Source organism: Oncorhynchus clarkii, chromosome 16 (assembly GCF_045791955.1).
Source record: "Oncorhynchus clarkii lewisi isolate Uvic-CL-2024 chromosome 16, UVic_Ocla_1.0, whole genome shotgun sequence".
Taxonomy (NCBI): domain Eukaryota; kingdom Metazoa; phylum Chordata; class Actinopteri; order Salmoniformes; family Salmonidae; genus Oncorhynchus; species Oncorhynchus clarkii.
Genome location: NC_092162.1, coordinates 75475620 through 75499212, shown reverse-complemented (window position 1 = coordinate 75499212; position 23593 = coordinate 75475620). Strand labels below are relative to the sequence as shown.

The 23593-nt window shown below is 44.5% G+C and overlaps 1 pseudogene; it reads right to left on the bottom strand.

Annotated features, from left to right (window-relative positions):
- Positions 1-6329: 6329 nt before the first annotated feature.
- LOC139367804 (plasma membrane calcium-transporting ATPase 3-like) overlaps positions 6330-23593 on the bottom strand; it is a 146251-nt pseudogene continuing 128987 nt past the window's right edge.

The window sequence follows — 23593 nt, the reverse complement described above, 5'->3', positions numbered from 1 at the left end:
AAGTAAAATTTGGCTACAAAAATTTGATTAAGGTAAGGTTAGCGTTAGGATGAAGATTAGCAGTGCAGTTAAGGTTAGGGGTAGGTTTAAAATCTAATTTTAAGGAGAGAAATTGTAGAAATGGGAGAGTTTATGACATTATGGATATAGAAGCTAGTAACAACCCATCGGCACGGAATGATATGATCTCCTTTACCACTGCTATAGCTGCAGGACCGGGCCAGGACTATTGGTTAGGGGAAACACTGGGAATGATATGATGATGGGGTTTAGAATGTTCTATGATGTCATGGAATGTTATGCCAAATATGATGGTATGGCTTAACATAACGGACTGTAATAGTATGTAATAGCATGGTGTTTTGGTATATAGTGTGGAGATATTCAACTCTCAGCCTCAGACTACGAGGCCCACAGCAACTATTCAGTTTTATAGTCACTGACTGGCCAGGGAGTCCACTCACCTGGTGCCACCTGGTCTGAATCACTTCCTGGTTAGAGAGGAAGAATGACAACCAGCAGTACTGTAATGGCAACGATACATGGTATGGCAGCGCTCATTAATGTATCTGATCTTAAAGGGCCAGTGCCTGTGAGTGATGGTGAGATGATGTTAGTTAAAGCAGTGTGGTCGGTAGAGGCAAAGATGGTGGATAAAAAAAAAAAGAGGTCAATTCCGGTCTACTTAACTGGGTGTGTCAGCAGTTGGGTTTGGTCGACTTAGGCTTTCATTAAACCAGAAAAAACCCAGACAAAACAAGCGGGTGGGGGGGTGGGGGTCTCGCTTCCTTTACGTCTCTGGTAGAGCTGTTGTTGACGGTTAGAGGTCAGAGGTCAGGGGTTAGAGTGAGAAGCTGTGGGGTCGGGGACTAGGGGTCAGGACCCAGCTGCATAAAACATAGTGTTACACTTAAGGGTTTACCATAAGGAATCATTTCCCCTTACCTAAGGAAACTATTAATGGGTGTTGCATAGGGCCTGTCAAACATTTCCATAGGTAAGGGCATCATTTAAGAGTTTTACCTTAGTTTGAAGGCATGCACGACAAAAAGACTCTATGGTTACCATGGAGATGACCTGATTCACTAACTGAAGTGTCATCAGAGAGATAGCATATATTTTGGGAGATCGCAAACTATAACTTTTACATTCAAGACCGGTAAAACAAATTGATTCAGAAGATAATAAAACAGGTTAATTTTAGTAACTTTTTTCTAAACTTGTTTCTATGGCTTGCTAGCACATCAAGCTAACTGACAGAGTAGAGAACTGTAAGCTAACTGACAGAGTAGGGAACTAAGCTAACTGATAGAGTAGGGAACTAAGCTAACTGACAGAGTAGGGAGCTGTACGCTAACTGACAGTGTAGGGAGCTGTAAGCTAACTGACAGAGTAGGGAACTAAGCTAACTGACAGAGTACGGAGCTGTAAGCTAACTGACAGAGTAGAGAACTGTAAGCTAACTGACAGAGTAGGGAACTAAGCTAACTGACAGAGTAGGGAACTAAGCTAACTGACAGAGTAGGGAACTAAGCTAACTGACAGAGTACGGAGCTGTAAGCTAACTGACAGAGACAGAGTAGAGAACTGTAAGCTAACTGACAGAGTACGGAGCTGTAAGCTAACTGACAGAGTTGAGAACTGTAAGCTAACTGACAGAGTAGGGAACTAAGCTAACTGATAGAGTAGGGAGCTGTAAGCTAACTGACAGAGTAGGGAACTAAGCTAACTGACAGAGTAGGAAGCTGTAAGCTAACTGACAGAGTACGGAACTGTAAGCTAACTGACAGAGTAGGGAGCTGTAAGCTAACTGACAGAGTAGGGAGCTGTAAGCTAACTGACAGAGTAGGGAGCTGAAAGCTAACTGACAGAGTAGGGAGCTGTAAGCTAACTGACAGAGTACGGAGCTGTAAGCTAACTGACAAAGTACGGAGCTGTAAGCTAACTGACAGAGTAGAGAACTGTAAGCTAACTGACAGAGTAGGGAGCTGTAAGCTAACTGACAGAGTAGGGAGCTGTAAGCTAACTGACAGAGTAGGGAACTGTAAGCTAATTGACAGAGTAGGGTGCTGTAAGCTAACTGACAGAGTGGAGAACTGTAAGCTAACTGACAGAATACGGAACTAACTAGAAGCTAACTGACAGAGTAGGGAGCTGTAAGTTAACTGACAGAGTGGAGAACTGTAAGCTAACTGACAGAATACGGAACTAACTAGAAGCTAACTGACAGAGTGGAGAACTGTAAGCTAACTGACAGAATAGGGAACTAACTAGAAGTTAACTGACAGAGTAGGGAACTAAGCTAACTGATATAGTAGGGTGCTATACTGAACAAAAATATAAACACAACATGTAAAGTGTTGGTCCCATGTTTTATGAGCTGAAATTAAAGGTCCAAGAAATGTTCCATATGCATTAAAAAATTATTTCTCTCACATTTTGTGCACTCATTTGTTTACATCCCTGTTAGTGAGCATTTCTCCTTCGCCAAGATAATCAATCCACCTGACAGGTGTGGCATATCAAGAAGCCTAATTAAACAGCATGATCATTACACAGGTGCACCTTGTGCTGTGGACAATAAAAGGCCACTCTAAAATGTACAGTTTTGTAACACAGCACAATGCCACAGATATCTCAAGTTTTGAGGGAGTGTGCAATTGGCCTGCTGACTGCAGGAATATCCACCAAAGCTTTTGGCAGTGAATTGAATGTTAATTTCTCTACCATAAGCCGTCTCTACAACGTCATTTTAGAGAATTTGGCAGTGCGTCCAACCGGCCTCACAACCGCAGACCACGTGTAGCCACTCCAGCCCAGGACCTCGACATCCGGCGTATTCACCTGTGGGATCGTCTGAGACCAGCCACCCCACCAGCTGATGAAACTGAGGGGTATTTAAGTCTGTAGTAAAGCCTTTTGTGGGAGAAAAAAAACACATTCTGATTGGCTGGGCCTGGCTCCCCAGTCATGAGACATCAAAAGATTAGGGCCTAATGAATTTATTTCAATTGACTGATTTCCTTATATGAGCTGGAACTCAGTAACATCATTGAAATTGTTGTATGTTGCATTTATATTTTTGTTCAGTATACTGTAGCTAGCTTTGTAGCCATGGCCTGTGCACATTCCATTGTTTAGCTACCAAGCTAGCTGGTGGAGGTTTTCCTTTTGAAACCAGGCAGAGGAAAGCAACATTCACCACCTCAAATGCTGTTTACATTGATATCCATCCTGAATGCTGTTTACATTGATATCCATACTGAATGCTGTTTACATTGATATCCATATTGAATGTTGTTTACATTGGTATCCATACTGAATGATGTTTACATTGATATCCATACTGAATGCTGTTTACATTGATATCCATCCTGAATGCTGTTTACATTGATATCCATCCTGAATGCTGTTTACATTGATATCCATCCTGAATGCTGTTTACATTGATATCCTTACTGAATGCAGAACGTACTGGACCTCATGGGCACCCTTAATCTTTTCATCTCATTTTAGGGGGAAATTTGCCTTAAAATGTTTTGTTAGAAGGGGTTAGAAGGGGTTAGAAGTCAGGGGTTAGAAGTCAGCGGATGATGCAACCCAGGCCCCGGGGTTAGAAGTCAGCGGATGATGCAACCCAGGCCCCGGGGTTAGAAGTCAGCGGATGATGCAACCTGGGCCCCGGGGTTAGAAGTCAGCGGATGATGCAACCGAGCCCCGGGGTTAGAAGTCAGCGGATGATGCAACCCAGGCCCCGGGGTTAGAAGTCAGCGGATGATGCAACCCAGGCCCCGGGGTTAGAAGTCAGCGGATGATGCAACCTGGGCCCCGGGGTTAGAAGTCAGCGGATGATGCAACCGAGCCCCGGGGTTAGAAGTCAGCGGATGATGCAACCGAGCCCCGGGGTTAGAAGTCAGCGGATGATGCAACCGAGCCCCGGGGTTAGAAGTCAGCGGATGACGTGGGGATGATATGGGGAGTTTGGTGTTGCCAGAACTTCTAGATCTTTGTTTAATGTTTCTGTAGTTTTTTTTCCAGATATACTATTAACTTCTATTAGGTCCTATCCTTGTCTGTATGGTTTAAAAAATATATTGGTTTCTCTTTTTCAGGACAGACAAGACAATACACGTAGACACAGAGAGAGACAGAGAAATATTGCTAAAATAATGAAAAAGAGTGATACAAAGAAAGAGAATATTGTAGGAATAAATAAATCAGATGAATTGTGAAAACAACCCCCCTCTTTGAGGACAATAAATCAATCAGGTGAATTGTGAAAACAACCCCCCTCTTTGAGGACAATAAATCAATCAGGTGAATTGTGAAAACAACCCCCCTCTTTGAGGACAATAAATCAATCAGGTGAATTGTGAAAACAACCCCCCTCTTTGAGGACAATAAATCAATCAGGTGAATTGTGAAAACAACTCCCCTCTTTGAGGACAATAAATCAATCAGGTGAATTGTGAAAACAACCCCCCTCTTTGAGGACAATAAATCAATCAGGTGAATTGTGAAAACAACCCCCCTCTTTGAGGACAATAAATCAATCAGGTGAATTGTGAAAACAACCCCCCTCTTTGAGGACAATAAATCAAATCAAAACAACATGAGAAAGAAATAAATAAATAAATAAAGGACACAGTTAAAGCGTATATGTAAACCACAGCAGTAGTAACCATGGTGATGACGATGGTAGTCATAGTAACCGTAGTAGTGGTGGTTTCATCATAGAGTGTAAAAAGAATGGATGGAGCCATCGATGACTTCACCCTATGTGATGTCTGAAGGTCAGGAAGTGTTGTGTTAGTGTGGAGCAATCTTGCTTCATGGAAACGTTGCACACTAGGAAGTGACGTTGAAGACGTCTCCTTTTTATCCACGCCAAACTTGGTGCAAAACCACGCCCACGAGAAACGTAGCAACATTCAAAGCTATGCTGATTGGTCAGAGTTGGTTGTTCCCTGATATGAAGTTGCATTTCACCAGGTTTAACAGACTGACCCTAGTCCCCTGGCACATAGACTATAGCAGCATAGATACTGGAGGCTGAGACAGGGGTGGGTTGGGGGAGGTAAGTAAAAGCTGTGAATTATATCAAGTGTTATCGCTATCTTACAATGCCTATTGGGCGGAAGCTGTGTAGTAGTGTGTCTAGGGTTAGCTTAGTGTGGTTATCTAAGTGTTTATGAAAGGACTGCAGTCTTCGTGGGCTTTACTCAGCCTTGTCTCAGGGTAGGAAGTTGGTGGTCTGTTGATATCCCTCTAGTGGTGTGGGGGCTGTGCTTTGGCAAAGTGGGTGGGGTTCTATTCTACCTGGTTGGCCCTGTCCGGGGGTATCGTTGGAGGGGTTCTATTCTACCTGGTTGGCCCTGTCCGGGGGTATCGTTGGAGGGGTTCTATTCTACCTGGTTGGCCCTGTCCGGGGGTATCGTTGGATGGGGCCACAGTGTTTGCTAGTGGCATGGCAGGCATGAGCAAACTCAGAACTTCCCGTCCGCGGGGACTCCCCCTCTAGCGTTCTTCCTCTCTCACGTCCATTTAGTCACAGGGAAGGTCCGAACTCTGACTAGTCAGCGCAGCTTTGAATGTTGCTAGGTTACTCGTGGGCATGGTTTTGCATCAAGTTTGGCGTGGATAAAAAAACGCCTTGCAGGCTAGCTCAGTTCTACCCCCTCTTGAAGACTGACCGGGGTACTGCAGGCTAGCTCAGTTCTACCCCCTCTTGAAGACTGCAGATCACTCCTCCTCTCTCCTGTGGTATAGTAGCCTGGTCACAGCAGATCACTCCTCCTCTCTCCTGTGGTATAGTAGCCTGGTCACAGCAGATCACTCCTTCTCTTTCCTGTGGTATAGTAGCCTGGTCATAGCAGATCACTCCTCCTCTCTCCTGTGGTATAGTAGCCTGGTCACAGCAGATCACTCCTCCTCTCTCCTGTGGTATAGTAGCCTGGTCATAGCAGATCACTCCTCCTCTCTCCTGTAGTATAGTAGCCTGGTCACAGCAGATCACTCCTTCTCTTTCCTGTGGTATAGTAGCCTGGTCATAGCAGATCACTCCTTCTCTTTCCTGTGGTATAGTAGCCTGGTCACAGCAGATCACTACTCCTCTCTCCTGTGGTATAGTAGCCTGGTCACAGCAGATCACTCCTTCTCTTTCCTGTGGTATAGTAGCCTGGTCATAGCAGATCACTCCTTCTCTTTCCTGTGGTATAGTAGCCTGGTCACAGCAGATCACTCCTTCTCTTTCCTGTGGTATAGTAGCCTGGTCATAGCAGATCACTCCTCCTCTCTCCTGTAGTATAGTAGCCTGGTAATAGCGATAAGAGAAGAAGCAGGAAGGAAGGGCTTAACTTCTCCCTCCAGTCAGAACCTAGACTCCTTTTATACACCCCTCCTCTCTGATGGTGAAAAAATGTTCTCCTTTAAAATGTCTGTTTATTGTCTCTTCTCCCTGTCAGTCTGTCTCTCTCTCCCCTCCTGCCTGTAAGTCTGTCTGTCCTTTCCTCCCTGCATCTGTTCATGAGTTATAAGGATGTCTGAAAGCAGTAGAGGAGGAGGTCGGGAGAGCAACGGAGAGGAGGACAGGAGGAGGGGGCTAGGAGCCTGTTACCCCTAGCGCTGTTGTAGCTCTGGTTGCAACTTCATAATTGATGCACCGGTTACCTGGGGAAACAGCCTTGTTGTTTGTGTTGCCAAAGGTGACCAGTGTTGCGTTGTTGTTTATGTTGGTAGGGGTGACGGGGAGACTGTGTTGTCGGTAGGGCCTTGGCGGGCGGGAGCGGGAGGAGGACGGGGGCTGGGCGGGGGGTGGAGGGGGCTTTCGAAGGGCAGGGTGGAGTTGGTGCTGGTATCGACTCAGCTCTGACTCCTCGTCGATGTCTGTGTCGTCGATCAGAGGGATGTTATGGATGAGGTCATTGATCAGGAATTCTGGGTGAGCCATGAAGTTATGGATGGAGTTCCGTGATTCCGTTTTCTCTCGGGTCTCGTACACGTTGGTACGGAAGGCATTGACTACACGCATCTACAGGAGAAGGAGAGATGGGGAGAGGGGGAAAGGAAGAGAGAGGAAGAGGGGGAAGAAGAGAGAGTGAGAGGGAGGAAGAGGAAAGGGGGAAGGAGAGAGTGAGTGAGGGGAAGGAGAGGAGAGAGGGAGACAGGCAGACTTGAATGGATGGACGGAGGGACAGACATTCAGGACCAGGTGGCTACAGTTTCACAGCCATCTGACCTCTTACCCCTGACCCTTGACTAGGGCTGCAAAGTTCCTTTTACTTTTCAAAAACATTTTTCCAGAAATCCCAGTAGAAGGAATCCTGAAATCAGGAGGGAATAAGCAGGAAATCCAGAAAAAGTCTAACTGGGATTTCTAGAAAACCTGAGATTTTTTTATTGGGGCAGGGGGGGGAGTGTATTTTTTAACCCTAATCCCCTGACCTCTAACCCTGACCTCTGGCTTCCAGCCAACTGCTCCATATGGGAAAAGAAAGAGAACCAACATAACCAAGACAACAGAATGTTTGTTTAATGGGGTAACATCAGTTTTCCTGAAGTGAAGTGAAGTGAACTACTCTCCCCTACAGTGAAGTGAACTACTCTCCCCTACAGTGAAGTGAACTACTCTCCCCTACAGTGAAGTGAACTACTCTCCCCTACAGTGAAGTGAACTACTCTCCCCTACAGTGAAGTGAACTACTCTCCCCTACAGTGAACTACTCTCCCCTACAGTGAACTACTCTCCCCTACAGTGAAGTGAACTACTCTCCCCTACAGTGAAGTGAACTACTCTCCCCTACAGTGAAGTGAACTACTCTCCCCTACAGTGAAGTGAACTACTCTCCCCTACAGTGAACTACTCTCCCCTACAGTGAACTACTCTCCCCTACAGTGAACTACTCTCCCCTACAGTGAAGTGAACTACTCTCCCCTACAGTGAACTACTCTCCCCTACAGTGAAGTGAACTACTCTCCCCTACAGTGAAGTGAACTACTCTCCCCTACAGTGAAGTGAACGACTATCCCCTACAGTGAAGTGAACTACTCTCCCCTACAGTGAAGTGAACTACTCTCCCCTACAGTGAAGTGAACTACTCTCCCCTACAGTGAAGTGAACTACTCTCCCCTACAGTGAAGTGAACTACTCTCCCCTACAGTGAAGTGAACTACTCTCCCCTACAGTGAAGTGAACTACTCTCCCCTACAGTGAACTACTCTCCCCTACAGTGAACTACTCTCCCCTACAGTGAACTACTCTCCCCTACAGTGAAGTGAACTACTCTCCCCTACAGTGAAGTGAACTACTCTCCCCTACAGTGAAGTGAACTACTCTCCCCTACAGTGAAGTGAACGACTATCCCCTACAGTGAAGTGAACTACTCTCCCCTACAGTGAAGTGAACTACTCTCCCCTACAGTGAACTACTATCCCCTACAGTGAAGTGAACTAATCTCCCCTACAGTGAAGTGATAGATGTAATCTACAGGATGATATATGTAATCTACAGGATGATAGATGTAATCTACACCTCCATTAGGATGATAGATGATAGATGTAATCTACACCTCCATTAGGATGATAGATGTAATCTACTCCTCCATTAGGATGATAGATCTAATCTACAGGATGATAGATGGAATCTACACCTCCATTAGGATGATAGATGTAATCTATAGGATAATAGATGTAATCTACTCCTCCATTAGGATGATATATGTAATCTACTCCTCCATTAGGATGATAGATGTAATCTACAGGATGATAGATGTAATCTAATCCTCCATTAGGATGATAGATGTAATCTACACCTCCATTAGGATGATAGATGTAATCTACTCCTCCATTAGGATGATAGATGTAATCTACAGGATGATAGATGTAATCTACAGGATGATGGATGAAATCTACAGGATGATAGATGTAATCTACTCCTCCATTAGGATGATAGATGTAATCTACACCTCCACTAGGATGATAGATGTAATCTACTCCTCCATTAGGATGATTGATGTAATCTACAAGAAGAGGGATGTAATCTACAGGAAGATGGATGTAATCTACAGGATGATATATGTAATCTACACCTCCATTAGGATGATAGATGATAGATGTAATCTACACCTCCATTAGGATGATAGATGTAATCTACTCCTCCATTAGGATGATATATGTAATCTACTCCTCCATTAGGATGATAGATGTAATCTACTCCTCCATTAGGATGATAGATGTAATCTACAGGATGATGGATGAAATCTACAGGATGATAGATGTAATCTACACCTCCATTAGGATGATAGATGATAGATGTAATCTACACCTCCATTAGGATGATAGATGTAATCTACACCTCCATTAGGATGATAGATGTAATCTACTCCTCCATTAGGATGATATATGTAATCTACACCTCCATTAGGATGATAGATGTAATCTACTCCTCCGTTAGGATGATAAATGTAATCTACAGGATGATAGATGTAATCTACTCCTCCATTAGGATGATAGATGTAATCTACACCTCCATTAGGATGATAGATGTAATCTACACCTCCATTAGGATGATAGATGTAATCTACTCCTCCATTAGGATGATAGATGTAATCTACTCCTCCATTAGGATGATAGATGTAATCTACACCTCCATTAGGATGATAGATGTAATCTACTCCTCCATTAGGATGATAGATGTAATCTACAGGATGATGGATGAAATCTACAGGATGATAGATGTAATCTACACCTCCATTAGGATGATAGATGATAGATGTAATCTACACCTCCATTAGGATGATAGATGTAATCTACACCTCCATTAGGATGATAGATGTAATCTACAGGATGATAGATGTAATCTACTCCTTCATTAGGATGATAGATGTAATCTACACCTCCATTAGGATGATAGATGTAATCTACTCCTCCGTTAGGATGATAAATGTAATCTACAGGATGATAGATGTAATCTACACCTCCATTAGGATGATATATGTAATCTACTCCTCCATTAGGAAGATAGATGTAATCTACAGGATGATAGATGTAATCTACAGGATGATAGATGTAATCTACAGGATGATAGATGTAATCTACATCTCCTTCAGGATGATAGATGTAATCTACTCCTCCATTAGGATGATAGATGTAATTTACACCTCCATTAGGATGATAGATGTAATCTACTCCTCCATTAGGATGATAGATGTAATCTACTCCTCCAGTAGGATGATAGATGTAATCTACTCCTCCATTAGGATGATAGATGTAATCTACACCTCCACTAGGATGATATATGTAATCTACTCCTCCATAAAATTAGATTTCATTTACCTGTCAAATAATTTATCCTGTTGTTGTCTATAGTCATTAACTGTCACATTTGTTATCCTGTTGTTGTATATAGTCATTAACTGTCACATTTGTTATCCTGTTGTTGTCTATAGTCATTAACTGTCACATTTGTTATCCTGTTGTTGTCTATAGTCATTAACTGTCACATTTGTTATCCTGTTGTTGTCTATAGTCATTAACTGTCACATTTGTTATCCTGTTGTTGTCTATAGTCATTAACTGTCACATTTGTTATCCTGTTGTTGTCTATAGTCATTTCCTGTCACATTTGTTATCCTGTTGTTGTCTATAGTCATTAACTGTCACATTTGTTATCCTGTTGTTGTCTATAGTCATTAACTGTCACATTTGTTATCCTGTTGTTGTCTATAGTCATTAACTGTCACATTTGTTATCCTGTTGTTGTCTATAGTCATTTCCTGTCACATTTGTTATCCTGTTGTTGTCTATAGTCATTACCTGTCACATATGTTATCATGTTGTTGTATATAGTCATTACCTGTCACATATGTTATCATGTTGTTGTCTATAGATCCTCAAGTAGAGTAGAGGATGCCTTGTCGTTCTTTAAAAGTAATTTCCTCACCATCTTAAATAAACATGTCCCACTCAAAAAATGTAGAATGAAGAAAAGATATAGCCCTTGGTTCACTCCAGACCTGATTGCCCTTGACCAGCACAAAAACATCCTGTGGCGTACAGCATTAACATCGAATAGCCCCCACGATATGCAACTTTTCAGGGAAGTTATGAACCAATAAACACAAGCAGTTAGGAAAGCAAAGGTTAGCAGAAATTTGCATCCTGTAGCACAAACTCTAAAAAGTTCTGGTACACTGTAAAGTCCATGGAGAATAAGAGCACCTCCTCACAGCTGACCACTGCACTGAGGCTAGGAAACACTGTCACCACCGATAAATCTACGATAATCGAGAATTTCAATAACCATTTTTCTATGGCTGGCCATGCTTTCCACCTGGCTACCCCTACCCTGGTCAACAGCTCTGCACCCCCCACAGCAACTTGCCCAAGCTTCCCCATTTCTCCTTCATCCAAATCCAGATAGCTGATGTTCTGAAAGAGCTGCTAAATCTGGACCCCTACAAATCAGCTGGGCTAGACAATCTGGACCCTTTCTTTCTAAAACTATCAGCCGCAATTTTTGCAACCCCTATTACTAGTCTGTTTAACCTCTCTTCTGTATTGTTTGAGATCCCCAAAGATTGGAAATCTGCCGCGGTCATCCCCCTCTTCAAAAGGGGGGACACTCTAGACCCAAACTATTACAGACCTATATCTATCCTACCCTGCCTTTCCAAGGTCTTCAAAAGTAATTTCGAATCCAACCGTACCTTCTCCGCTATGCAATCTGGTTTCCGAGCTGGTCATGGGTGCACCTCTGCCACGCTCAAGGTCCTAAATCATACCATAACCGCCATCGATAAAATACAACACTGTGCAGCCGTATTCATCGACTTGGCCAAGTCTTTCGACTCTGTCAATCACCGCATTCTTATCGGCAGACTCAACAGCCTTGGTTTCTCAAATGACTGCCTTGCCTGGTTCACCAACTACTTCTCAGACAGAGTTCAGTGCTGCCTCTCCTTCCAGTTCTCTGCTTCCAGTGACTGGAACGAACTGCAAAAATCACTAGCTTTAAGCACCAGCTGTCAGAGCAGCTCACAGATCACTGCACCTGTACAAAGCCCATCTGTAAACAGCCCATCCAACTACCTATCTCATCCCCATACTGTATTTATTTATTCATCTTACTCCTTTGCACCCCAGGATCTCTACTTGCACATTCATCTTCTGCACATCCTACCATTCCAGTGTTTAATTGCTATATTGTAATTACTTTGCCACCATGGCCTATTCATTGCCTTACCTCTCTTATCCTACCTCATTTGCACATGCTGTATATAGATTTGTCTACTGTATTATTGATTGTATGTTTGTTTATTCCATGTGTAACTCTGTGTTGTTGTCTGTGTCGAACTGCTTTGCTTTATCTTGGCCAGGTCGCAGTTGTAAATGAGAACTTGTTCTCAACTGGCCTACCTGGTTATCAGTAGGTCTATATACAAACCTATTCTACAGATAGCTATCAGTAGGTCTACATACAAACCTATTCTACAGCTAACTATCAGTAGGTCTATATACAAACCTATTCTACAGCTAGCTATCAGTAGGTCTAAATACAAACCTATTCTACAGCTATCTATCAGTAGGTCTATATACAAACCTATTCTACAGCTATCTATCAGTAGGTCTACAGCTAACTATCAGTAGGTCTACATCTAGCTATCAGTAGGTCTACATACAAACCTATTCTACAGCTAGCTATCAGTAGGTATACAGCTAGCTATCAGTAGGTCTACACAGAAACCTATTCTACAGCTAGATATCAGTAGATCTACATGCAAACCTATTCTACAGCTAATCAGTCGGTCTATATACCAACCTATTCTCATCATGTGAAATACATAGAATTAGGGCCTAATGAATTTATATAAATTGACTGATTTCCTTAAAATAACTGGAACTCAGTAAAATCTTTGAAATTGTTGCATGTTGCGTTTATATTTTTGATCAGTATAATATGGTAGAATTCTATCAATTTAATCAGACCAATTATTTTACTATATTTAACTTTGCCTATAATATTATGCAACTGCTTTGCTTTAAAGGTGCACCATTCAGAAATTGTGCCACCATTTCCTGGTTACAAAAATTATATTATTTCACCTAATTTCAGATGATGTGACAAAACAAAATCACTGAGTGTAGAGAATCATTGTACCATCTCAATCACTGTGAAATGTTTTTTAAAAAACAAAAAAAAAACTATATTTTCAGCCGTTTGAAGCTGGTGTACAAAACCGAATGTAAAAGACACAAAAACTAAACTTAAGAACAGGAAGCATAGAAATAGAGCACATAGAACAGATCTACCGCTTCTTAGACTTACTTTCGATGAGAATGACAGATCTATAACTCACAATTCTATATGAATTTGGTCAGGACGCTCAATAACTTACATATTGCAGCTTTAAATAGTGAAGTAAAACTTTTTAAACCTAAACTACACTACCATACTTTAAAGAGTTATAAAGAGTACCGATAAAGAGACACAGAGAGACACAGAGGGACACAGAGAGACACAGAGAGACAAACAGAGACAGACACCGAGAGAGACAGACACAGAGACAAACAGAGAGAGACACAGAGAGACACAGAGAGGCACACAGAGAGAGAGACAGAGAGAGAGACACAGAGAGAGAGAGACAGAGAGAGAGACACAGAGAGAGAGAGACAGAGACACAGAGAGAGACACAAAGAGAGACAGAGAGACAGAGAGACAGACAGAGAGAGAGAGACAGAGAGAGAGATACAGAGAGATAGACAGAGAGATAGACAGAGAGAGAGAGACAGACAGAGAGACAGAGAGACAGACAGAGAGCGAGAGAGACAGAGAGATAGATAGAGAGAGAGAGAAAGAGACACAGAGAGACAGACATAGAGAGAGACAGAGAGACAGAGAGAGAGACATAGAGAGACAGACAGAGACACAGAGAGACAGACAGAGAAAGAGAGACAGAGAGACAGAGAGACAGACAGAGAGACAGACAGAGAGAAAGTGACAGAGAGAAAGAGACAGAGAGAGATAGACAGAGAGAGAGACAGAGAGAGAGACAGAGAGAAAGAGACAGAGAGAGATAGACAGAGAGAGAGACAGAGAGAGAGAGACATATAGAGATATACAGAGAGAGAGAGACATAGAGAGATAGACAGAGAGAGAGAGACACAGAGAGTAAAGATATGATACCTGTGTCTGTATGCGGTTTAGTCCTCTACACCACAGTATCTGTCCTCGTCGTAGCTCTCTCTCAGCACAGTCGATCTCTCTCTCTTCGTCTCCTTCGTCCATCTCTTCCTCTTCCTCCACCGCCGCCATCGCTGCCCCCGCCTCCTTCAGACATGGTAATTGGTCGCTGGGAACCGTGGCGATCACCTGTCCCCCGACAATGCACACGGAGACAGTCGTCAGATGAAAAAGGTGGTACTATTTTACACACAAGTAATGCATTACACACACTCACACACACTGTCTAATAGGCCTGTCTAATAGGCCTGTCTAATAGGCCTGTCTAATAGGCCTGTCTAATAGGCCCATCTAATAGGCCCGTCTAAAAGGCCTGTCTAAAAGGCCTGTCTAATAGGCCTGTCTAATAGGCCTGTCTAAAAAGATGTTCCTCTATCTATGACTCTACAGTGCATTTTCTATATTAGCGGGTTAGGGGTTAGGGTTAGGGTTGGGGTTGGGGTTAGGTTAGGGTTGGGGTTGGGGTTGGGGTTAGGGTTAGGGTTAGGGTTGGGGTTAGGGGTTAGGGTTGGGGCTCGTGCTGGGGTTGGGGCTAGGGGTTAGGGTTAGGGTTGGGGTTAGGGTTAGGGTTAGGGTTGGGGTTAGGGTTGGGGTTGGGGCTAGGGGTTAGGGTTAGGGTTGGGGCTAGGGGTTAGGGTTAGGGTTAGGGTTGGGGTTAGGGTTGGGGCTGGGGTTGGGGTTGGGGTTGGGGTTGGGGTTGGGGTTGGGGTTGGGGCTAGGGGTTAGGGTTAGGGTTGGGTGCGGGCCCCAGATTTGGACTTTATCACATAACCTATAGTCAGGTGGTTGCGGATGGGTTATTAGCAAACAGCTGACCCGTGCATCACTAACACACACACTGACCTGTCCCCAGAGTAGTTCTCCCACTCCAACGAACAGACACCAGAGCCACTGTTCCACGCTGAGAGGAGCACAGCTGAACGGCTTGCCTCCCCACTGGACGATCACCACCTAGGGAACATAACATACCCTACATTACCAACAGGACGTGGACACCTGCAGTCTGTATATAGACTTTTTGTTTTATTTTGTTCTACTGTATTATTGACTATGTTTTGTTTATTCCATGTGTAACTCTGTGTTGTTGTTTGTGTCGCACTGCTTTGCTTGATCTTGGCCAGGTCACAGTTGTAAATGAGAACTTGTTCTCAACTGGCCTACCTGGTTAAATAAAGGTGATCTGGCCTACCTGGTTAAATAAAGGTGATCTGGCCTACCTGGTTAAATAAAGGTGATCTGGCCTACCTGGTTAAATAAAGGTGATCTGGTCTACCTGGTTAAATAAAGGTGATCTGGCCTACCTGGTTAAATAAAGGTGATCTGGTCTACCTGGTTAAATAAAGGTGATCTGGCCTACCTGGTTAAATAAAGGTGATCTGGCCTACCTGGTTAAATAAAAGTGATCTGGCCTACCTGGTTAAATAAAGGTGAAATATATATATATTTTTTTTAATTCCAAAATCATGGGCATTAATATGGAGTTGGTCCCCCCTTTGCGGCTATAACAGCCTCCACTCTTCTGGGAAGGCTTTCCACTAGATGTAGGAACATTGCTGCTATAACAGCCTCCACTCTTCTGGGAAGGCTTTCCACTAGATGTAGGAACATTGCGGCTATAACAGCCTCCACTCTTCTAGGAAGGCTTTCCACTAGATGTTGGAACATTGCTGCTATAACAGCCTCCACTCTTCAGGGAAGGCTTTCCACTAGATGTAGGAACATTGCTGCTATAACAGCCTCCACTCTTCTGGGAAGGCTTTCCACTAGATGTAGGAACATTGCTGCTATAACAGCCTCCACTCTTCTGGGAAGGCTTTCCACTAGATGTTGGAACATTGCGGCTATAACAGCCTCCACTCTTCTGGGAAGGCTTTCCACTAGATGTTGGAACATTGCTGCTATAACAGCCTCCACTCTTCTGGGAAGGCTTTCCACTAGATGTTGGAACATTGCGGCTATAACAGCCTCCACTCTTCTGGGAAGGCTTTCCACTAGATGTTGGAACATTGCGGCTATAACAGCCTCCACTCTTCTGTGAAGGCTTTCCACTAGATGTTGGAACATTGCGGCTATAACAGCCTCCACTCTTCTGGGAAGGCTTTCCACTAGATGTAGGAACATTGCTGCTATAACAGCCTCCACTCTTCTGGGAAGGCTTTCCACTAGATGTTGGGACATTGCTGCTATAACAGCCTCCACTCTTCTGGGAAGGCTTTCCACTAGATGTAGGAACATTGCGGCTATAACAGCCTCCACTCTTCTGGGAAGGCTTTCCACTAGATGTAGGAACATTGCGGCTATAACAGCCTCCACTCTTCTGGGAAGGCTTTCCACTAGATGTTGGGACATTGCTGCTATAACAGCCTCCACTCTTCTGGGAAGGCTTTCCACTAGATGTTGGAACATTGCGGCTATAACAGCCTCCACTCTTCTGGGAAGGCTTTCCACTAGATGTTGGAACATTGCGGCTATAACAGCCTCCACTCTTCTAGGAAATCTTTCCACTAGATGTAGGAACATTGCTGCTATAACAGCCTCCATTCTCTGGGAAGGTTTTCCACTAGATGATGCAGAGGACTTGCTTCCATTCAGCCACAAGAGCATTAGTGAGGTCGATTAGACCATTAGGGCATTGGCCAAACCCAGATTAGTCCGTCGGACTGCCAGATGGTGAAGCGTGATTCATCACTCCAGAGAAAGTGTTTCTGCTGCTCCAGAGTCCAATGGCGGCAAGCTTTACACCCCTCCAGCAAACAATTGGCATTACGCATGGTGATCTTAGGCTTGTGTGCGGTCTGTTCGGTCATGGAAACCCATTTCATGAAGCTCCCGACAAACAGGTCTTGTGCTGACGTTGCTTCCAGAGGCAGTTTGGAACTCGGTAGTGAGTGTTGCAACTGAGAACAGACCATTTTCCCACGCTTCAGCACTTGGTGGTCCTGTTCTTTTAGCTTGTGTGGCCTTCATCTTCACAATAACATCACTTACAGTTGGCCAGGGCACCTTCCACTTCACAATAACAGCACTTACAGTTGGCCAGGGCACCTTCCACTTCACAATAACAGCACTTACAGTTGGCCAGGGCACCTTCCACTTCACAATAACAGCACTTACAGTTGGCCAGGGCACCTTCCACTTCACAATAACAGCACTTACAGTTGGCCAGGGCACCTTCCACTTCACAATAACAGCACTTACAGTTGGGCCAGGGCACCTTCCACTTCACAATAACATCACTTACAGTTGGGCAGGGCACCTTCCACTTCACAATAACAGCACTAACAGTTGGCCAGGGCACCTTCCACTTCACAATAACATCACTTACAGTTGGCCAGGGCACCTTCCACTTCACAATAACATCACTTACAGTTGGCCAGGGCACCTTCCACTTTACAATAACATCACTTACAGTTGGGCAGGGCACCTTCCACTTCACAATAACATCACTTACAGTTGGGCCAGGGCACCTTCCACTTCACAATAACATCACTTACAGTTGGGCAGGGCACCTTCCACTTCACAATAACATCACTTACAGTTGGCCAGGGCACCTTCCACTTCACAATAACATCACTTACAGTTGGGCAGGGCACCTTCCACTTCACAATAACAGCACTAACAGTTGGCCAGGGCACCTTCCACTTCACAATAACAGCACTTACAGTTGGCCCGGGCACCTTCCACTTCACAATAACAGCACTTACAGTTGGCCAGGGCACCTTCCACTTCACAATAACATCACTTACAGTTGGCCAGGGCACCTTCCACTTCACAATAACAGCACTAACAGTTGGCCAGGGCACCTTCCACTTCACAATAACAGCACTAACAGTTGGCCAGGGCACCATCCACTTTACAATAACAGCACTTACAGTTGGCCAGGGCACCATCCACTTTACAATAACAGCACTTACAGTTGGCCAGGGCACCATCCACTTTACAATAACAGCACTTACAGTTGGCCAGGGCACCTTCCACTTCACTTCACGCACGTCCGTGCATGCGTGTGTGTCAGTGTGTGTGCGTGTGTGTCCGTGCGTGCGTGTGTGCGTGTGTCCGCGTGTGTCAGTGTGTGTCCGTGCATGCGTGTGTGTGCGTGTGTGTGCGTCCGTGTGTGTGCGTGTGTGTGCGTGTGTCAGTGTGTGTCCATGCGTGCGTGTGTGTGCGTGTGTCCGTGTGTCCGTGCGTGTGTGTCAGTGTGTGTGCGTGTGTGTGCGTGTGTCAGTGTGTGTCCGTGTGTCCTACCTGGATAACTAAGGTTCCGAACACTATGGAACAGAAGATAGGGTTAGAGAAGATTCCGTCAAAGACATTGCGTTCTCCGTGGATCTTCCTGGCGTTGATCTCATTAAAGAGCTGCATGAGGACGAAGGTGTTGAAAATGATGGTGTAGTGTTCTGACGGAGGGGAGTGGAGCGGAGCTTTACGACCACTGTCTATGTTGAAGATACGCTCTCCTAAAGGAGAGAGGAGAGGAGGGGGAGGAGAGAGGAGAGAGGAAGGGAGAGGGTAGAGAGGAGGAGAGGGAAGAGAAAAGGAGGGTAGAGAGGAGGAGAGTGGAGAGGGGAGAGGAGGAAGAGGAGGAGAGAGGAGAGAAGAAGAGAGGAAAGGAGAAGAAGAGAGGGGGAGAGAAGAGGAGGAGAGGAAAGGAGAGGTAGAGGGGGGGTGAGGAGAGAAGAGGAGAAAGGGGAGGAAAGAGGAGAGAAGGAGAGGAAAGGAAAAGGAGAGATAAACTGTCAAAAAATTATTAAGTTCTTAAGGAAAAGAGAACTGGAGGCAAGATGATGAATGAGGACAGGGAGGAGAATGAAAGTAATGGATAGGAAGAAATAGGAGGAGAGAAAAAGTGTGTGTGCGTATGTGTGTGTGTGTGTGTGTGTGTGTGTGTGTGTGTGTGTGTGTGTGTGTGTGTGTACCTATAAACAGGAGACTAAAGATAATGATGAGCTGGTAGACTCCGTGACCCAGGATGTTCTTTAACATCGTCAAGGAGATGAGAGGGTTGTTGCGGCCGTAGGGTTTACGTAGCAACAGGGACTCTGTGGGTGGTTCTGTTGCTAAGGCAAGAGAGGCGAAGGTATCCATGATGAGGTTAACCCATAACATCTGGACTGCTTTCAGAGGAGAGTCCTGGGGGGGGGCAAGAGGGTTGGTGGGGGGAGGAGAATGTGTGAAAAGCCACTGTTGACACCCACAATGTTGAGTGTGTGCATTTGTGTGTGAGCGTGTGTTCGTTACCTGTGTAATGCAGGCCCCAGTGAAGGCCACTATGACAGCCACCACGTTGACAGTCAGCTGTGTGTTCGTTACCTGTGTGATGCAGGCCCCAGTGAAGGCCACTATGACAGCCACCACGTTGACAGTCAGCTGTGTGTTTGTTACCTGTGTGATGCAGGCCCCAGTGAAGGCCACTATGACAGCCACCACGTTGACCGTCAGCTGTGTGTTTGTTATCTGTGTGATGCAGGCCCCAGTGAAGGCCACTATGACAGCCACCACGTTGACAGTCAGCTGTGTGTTTGTTACCTGTGTGATGCAGGCCCCAGTGAAGGCCACTATGACAGCCACCACGTTGACAGTCAGCTGGAACTGGAGGAACTTGGAGATGCTGTCGTAGACGTTCCTCCCCCACATCACAGCCTTCACTATACTACTGAAGTTATCGTCCGTTAATATGATGTCAGACGCCTCCTTGGCCACGTCTGTACCGGCTATACCCTGCAGAGAGAGAGGTATGGTTTAATACCGGCTGAACCCTGCAGAGAGAGAAGAGGAATGGTTTAATATCGGCTGAACCCTGCAGAGAGAAGAGGTATAGTTTAATACCTGCTGAACCCTGCAGACTGGGGGGCAGTATTCAGTGGAGTGGATAATCAGGTGCCCAGAGTAAACTGCCTGCTACTCAGGCCCAAAAGCTAGAATATGCATATAATTAGTTGATTTGGATGGAAATCCCTTTGAAGTTTCTAAAACTGTTTGAATGATGTCTGTGAGTATAACATAACTCATATGGCAGGCATAAACCAGAGAAAAAATCCAACCAGGAAGTGGGAAATCTGAGGTTTGTAGTTTTTCAAGTCATTGCCTATCGAAAATACAGTGTCTATGGGGTCATATTGCACTTCCTAAGGCTTCCAATAGATGTCAACAGTCTTTAGAACCGTGTTTTAGGCTTCTACTGTAAAGGGGGAGAGAATGAGAGCGTCTGGCAGAGTGTCATGAGCTCAGTCTCGTGCATGCCTGTGAAAGTTAGCTGCGTTCCATTGCATTTCTAAAGACAAAGAAATTGACCGGCTGAAACATTGTTGAAGATTTATGATAAAACATCCTAAAGATTGATTCTATACATCGTTTGACATGTTTGAACTAAACGCGCCAACAAAAAGGAGGTATTTGGATATAAATTATGGACTTTATCGAACAAAACAAACATTTATTGTGGAACTGTGATTCCTGGGAGTGCATTCTGATGAAGATCATCAAAGGTAAGTGAATATTTATAATGCTATTTCTGACTTTTGTGACACCTCTCCTTCTTTGAAAATTGGCTGTATGTTTTTCTGTGGCTAGGTGTTGACCTAACATAATCGCAAGGTGTGCTTTCGCCGTAAAGCCTTTTGGAAATCTGACACAGCGGTTGCATTAAGGAGAGGTTTATCTATAATTCCATGCATGACACTTGTATCTTTTATCAATGTTTATTATAAGTATTTCTGTAATTTGATGTGGCTCTCTGCACTTTCACCGGATGTTTGTTTGAGACAATGCATTTCTGAACATAACACACCAATTTCAAATGAGGTTTTTGGACATAAAGATGAACTTTATCAAACAAAACACACATGTATTCATTTGGTGTGCTTTCGCCGTAAAGCATATTTGAAATTGGACACTGTGGCTGGATTTACAAGTAGTTTATCTTTAAAATGGTGTAAAATACTTGTTTGTTTGAGGAATTTTAATTATGGGATTTCTGTTGTTCTGAATTTGGTGCGCTGCAATTTCACTGGCTGTTGGCTGTTGCCGTCCCACATATCCCAGAGAGGTTAATACAGGACGTACCCTGCAGAGAGAAGAGGTATGGTTTAATACCGGCTGTACCCTGCAGAGAGAGAAGAGGTATGGTTTAATAACGGCTGAACCCTGCAGAGAGAGAAGAGGAATGGTTTAATACCGGCTGAACCCTGCAGAGAGAGAAGAGGTATGGTTTAATACCGGCTGTACCCTGCAGAGAGAAGAGGTATGGTTTAATACCGCCTGTACCCTGCAGAGAGAGAAGAGGACTGGTTTAATACCGGTTATACCCTGCAGAGAGAAGAGGTATGGTTTAATACCGGCTGTACCCTGCAGAGAGAGAAGAGGTATGGTTTAATACCGGCTGAACCCTGCAGAGAGAGAAGAGGTATGGTTTAATACTGGCTGAACCCTGCAGAGAGAGAAGAGGTATGGTTTAATACCGGCTGTACCCTGCAGAGAGAAGAGGTATGGTTTAATACCGGCTATATCCTGCAGAGAGAGAAGAGGTATGGTTTAATACCGGCTATATCCTGGAGAGGGAATTTAATTTATTTCACCTTTATTTAACCAGGTAGGCTAGTTGAGAACAAGTTCTCATTTGCAACTGCGACCTGGCCAAGAATAAAGCAAAGCAGTTCGACACAAACAACAACACACTTACACATGGGATAAACAAACATACAATCAATAATACAGTAGAAAAATCTATATACAGCATACTCATGTATATATGAGGTAGGATAAGAGAGGTAAGGCAATAAATAGGCCATGGTGGCAAAGTAATTACAATATAGCAATTAAACACTGGAATGGTAGGATGTGCAGAAGATGAATGTGCAAGTAGAGATACTGGGGTGCAAGGAAGCAAGATAAATAAATAAATACAGTATGGGGATGAGGTAGTTGGATGGGCAATTTACAGATGAGCTATGTACAGGTGCAGTGATCTGTGAGCTGGTCTGACAACTGGTGCTTAAAGCTAGTGAGGGAGATAAGAGTCTCCAGCTTCAGAGATTTTTGCAGTTCGTTCCAGTCATTGGCAGCAGAGAACTGGAAGGAGAGGCGGCCAAAGGAAGAATTGGCTTTGGGGGTGACCAGTGAAATATACCTGCTGGAGTGCGTGCTACGGGTGGGTGCTGCTATGGTGACCAGTGAGCTGAGATAATGCGGGGCTTTGCCTAGCAGAGACTTGTAGATGACCTGGAGCCAGTGGGTTTGGTGACGAGTATGAAGCGAGGGCCAGTCAACAAGAGCATACAGGTTGCAATGGTGGGTGGTATATGGGGCTTTGGTGACAAAACGGATGGCACTGTTATAGACTGTATCCAATTAGTTGAGTACAGTGCTGGAGGCTATTTTGTAAATGACATCACCGAAGTCAAGGATCGGTAGGATGGTCAGTTTTACGAGGGTATGTTTGGCAGCATGAGTGAAGGATGCTTTGTTGCAAAATAGGATTCTAGATTTAATTTTCGATTGGAGATGTTTAATGTGAGTCTGGAAGGAGAGTTTACAGTCTAGCCAGACCCCTAGGTATTTGTAGTTGTCCACATATTCAGAACCGTCCAGAGTATTGATGCTGGATAGGCGGAAAGGTGCGGGCAGCGATCGGTTGAAGAGCATGCATTTAGTTTTACTTGCATTTAAGAGCAGTTGGAAAGAGAGTTGAATGGCATTGAAGCTCATCTGGAGGTCAGTTAACACAGTGTCCAAAGAAAGGCAAGAGGTATGCAGAATGGTGTCGTCTGCGTAGAGGTGGATCAACAAATCACCAGCAGCGAGAGCGACATCATTGATGTATACAGAGAAGATAGTCAGCCCGAGAATTGAACCCTGTGGCACCCCCATAGAGACTGCCAGAGGTCCGGACAACAGGCCCTCCGAATTGACATATTGAACTCTATCAGAGAAGTAGTTGGTGAACCAAGCGAGGCAATCATTTGAGACACCAAGGCTGTCAAGTCTGCCAATAAGAATGTTGTGATTGAGAGTCAAAAGCCTTAGCCAGGTCGATGAATACGGCCGCACAGTAATGTCTCTTATCGATGCCGGTTATGATATCGTTTAGGACCTTGAGTGTGGCTAAGGTGCACCCAGGACCAGCTCAGAAACCAGATTGCATAGAGAAGGTACGGTGAGAATCGAAATGGTCGGTGATCTGTTTTTTAACTTTGCTTTCAAAGACCTTAGAAAGGCAGGGTAGGATAGATATAGGTCTGTAGCAGTTTGGGTCTAGAGTGTCTCCCCCTTTGAAGAGGGAGATGACTGCGGCAGCTTTCCAATCTATGGGAATCTCAGACGATACGAAAGAGAGATTGAACAGGCTAGTAATAGGGG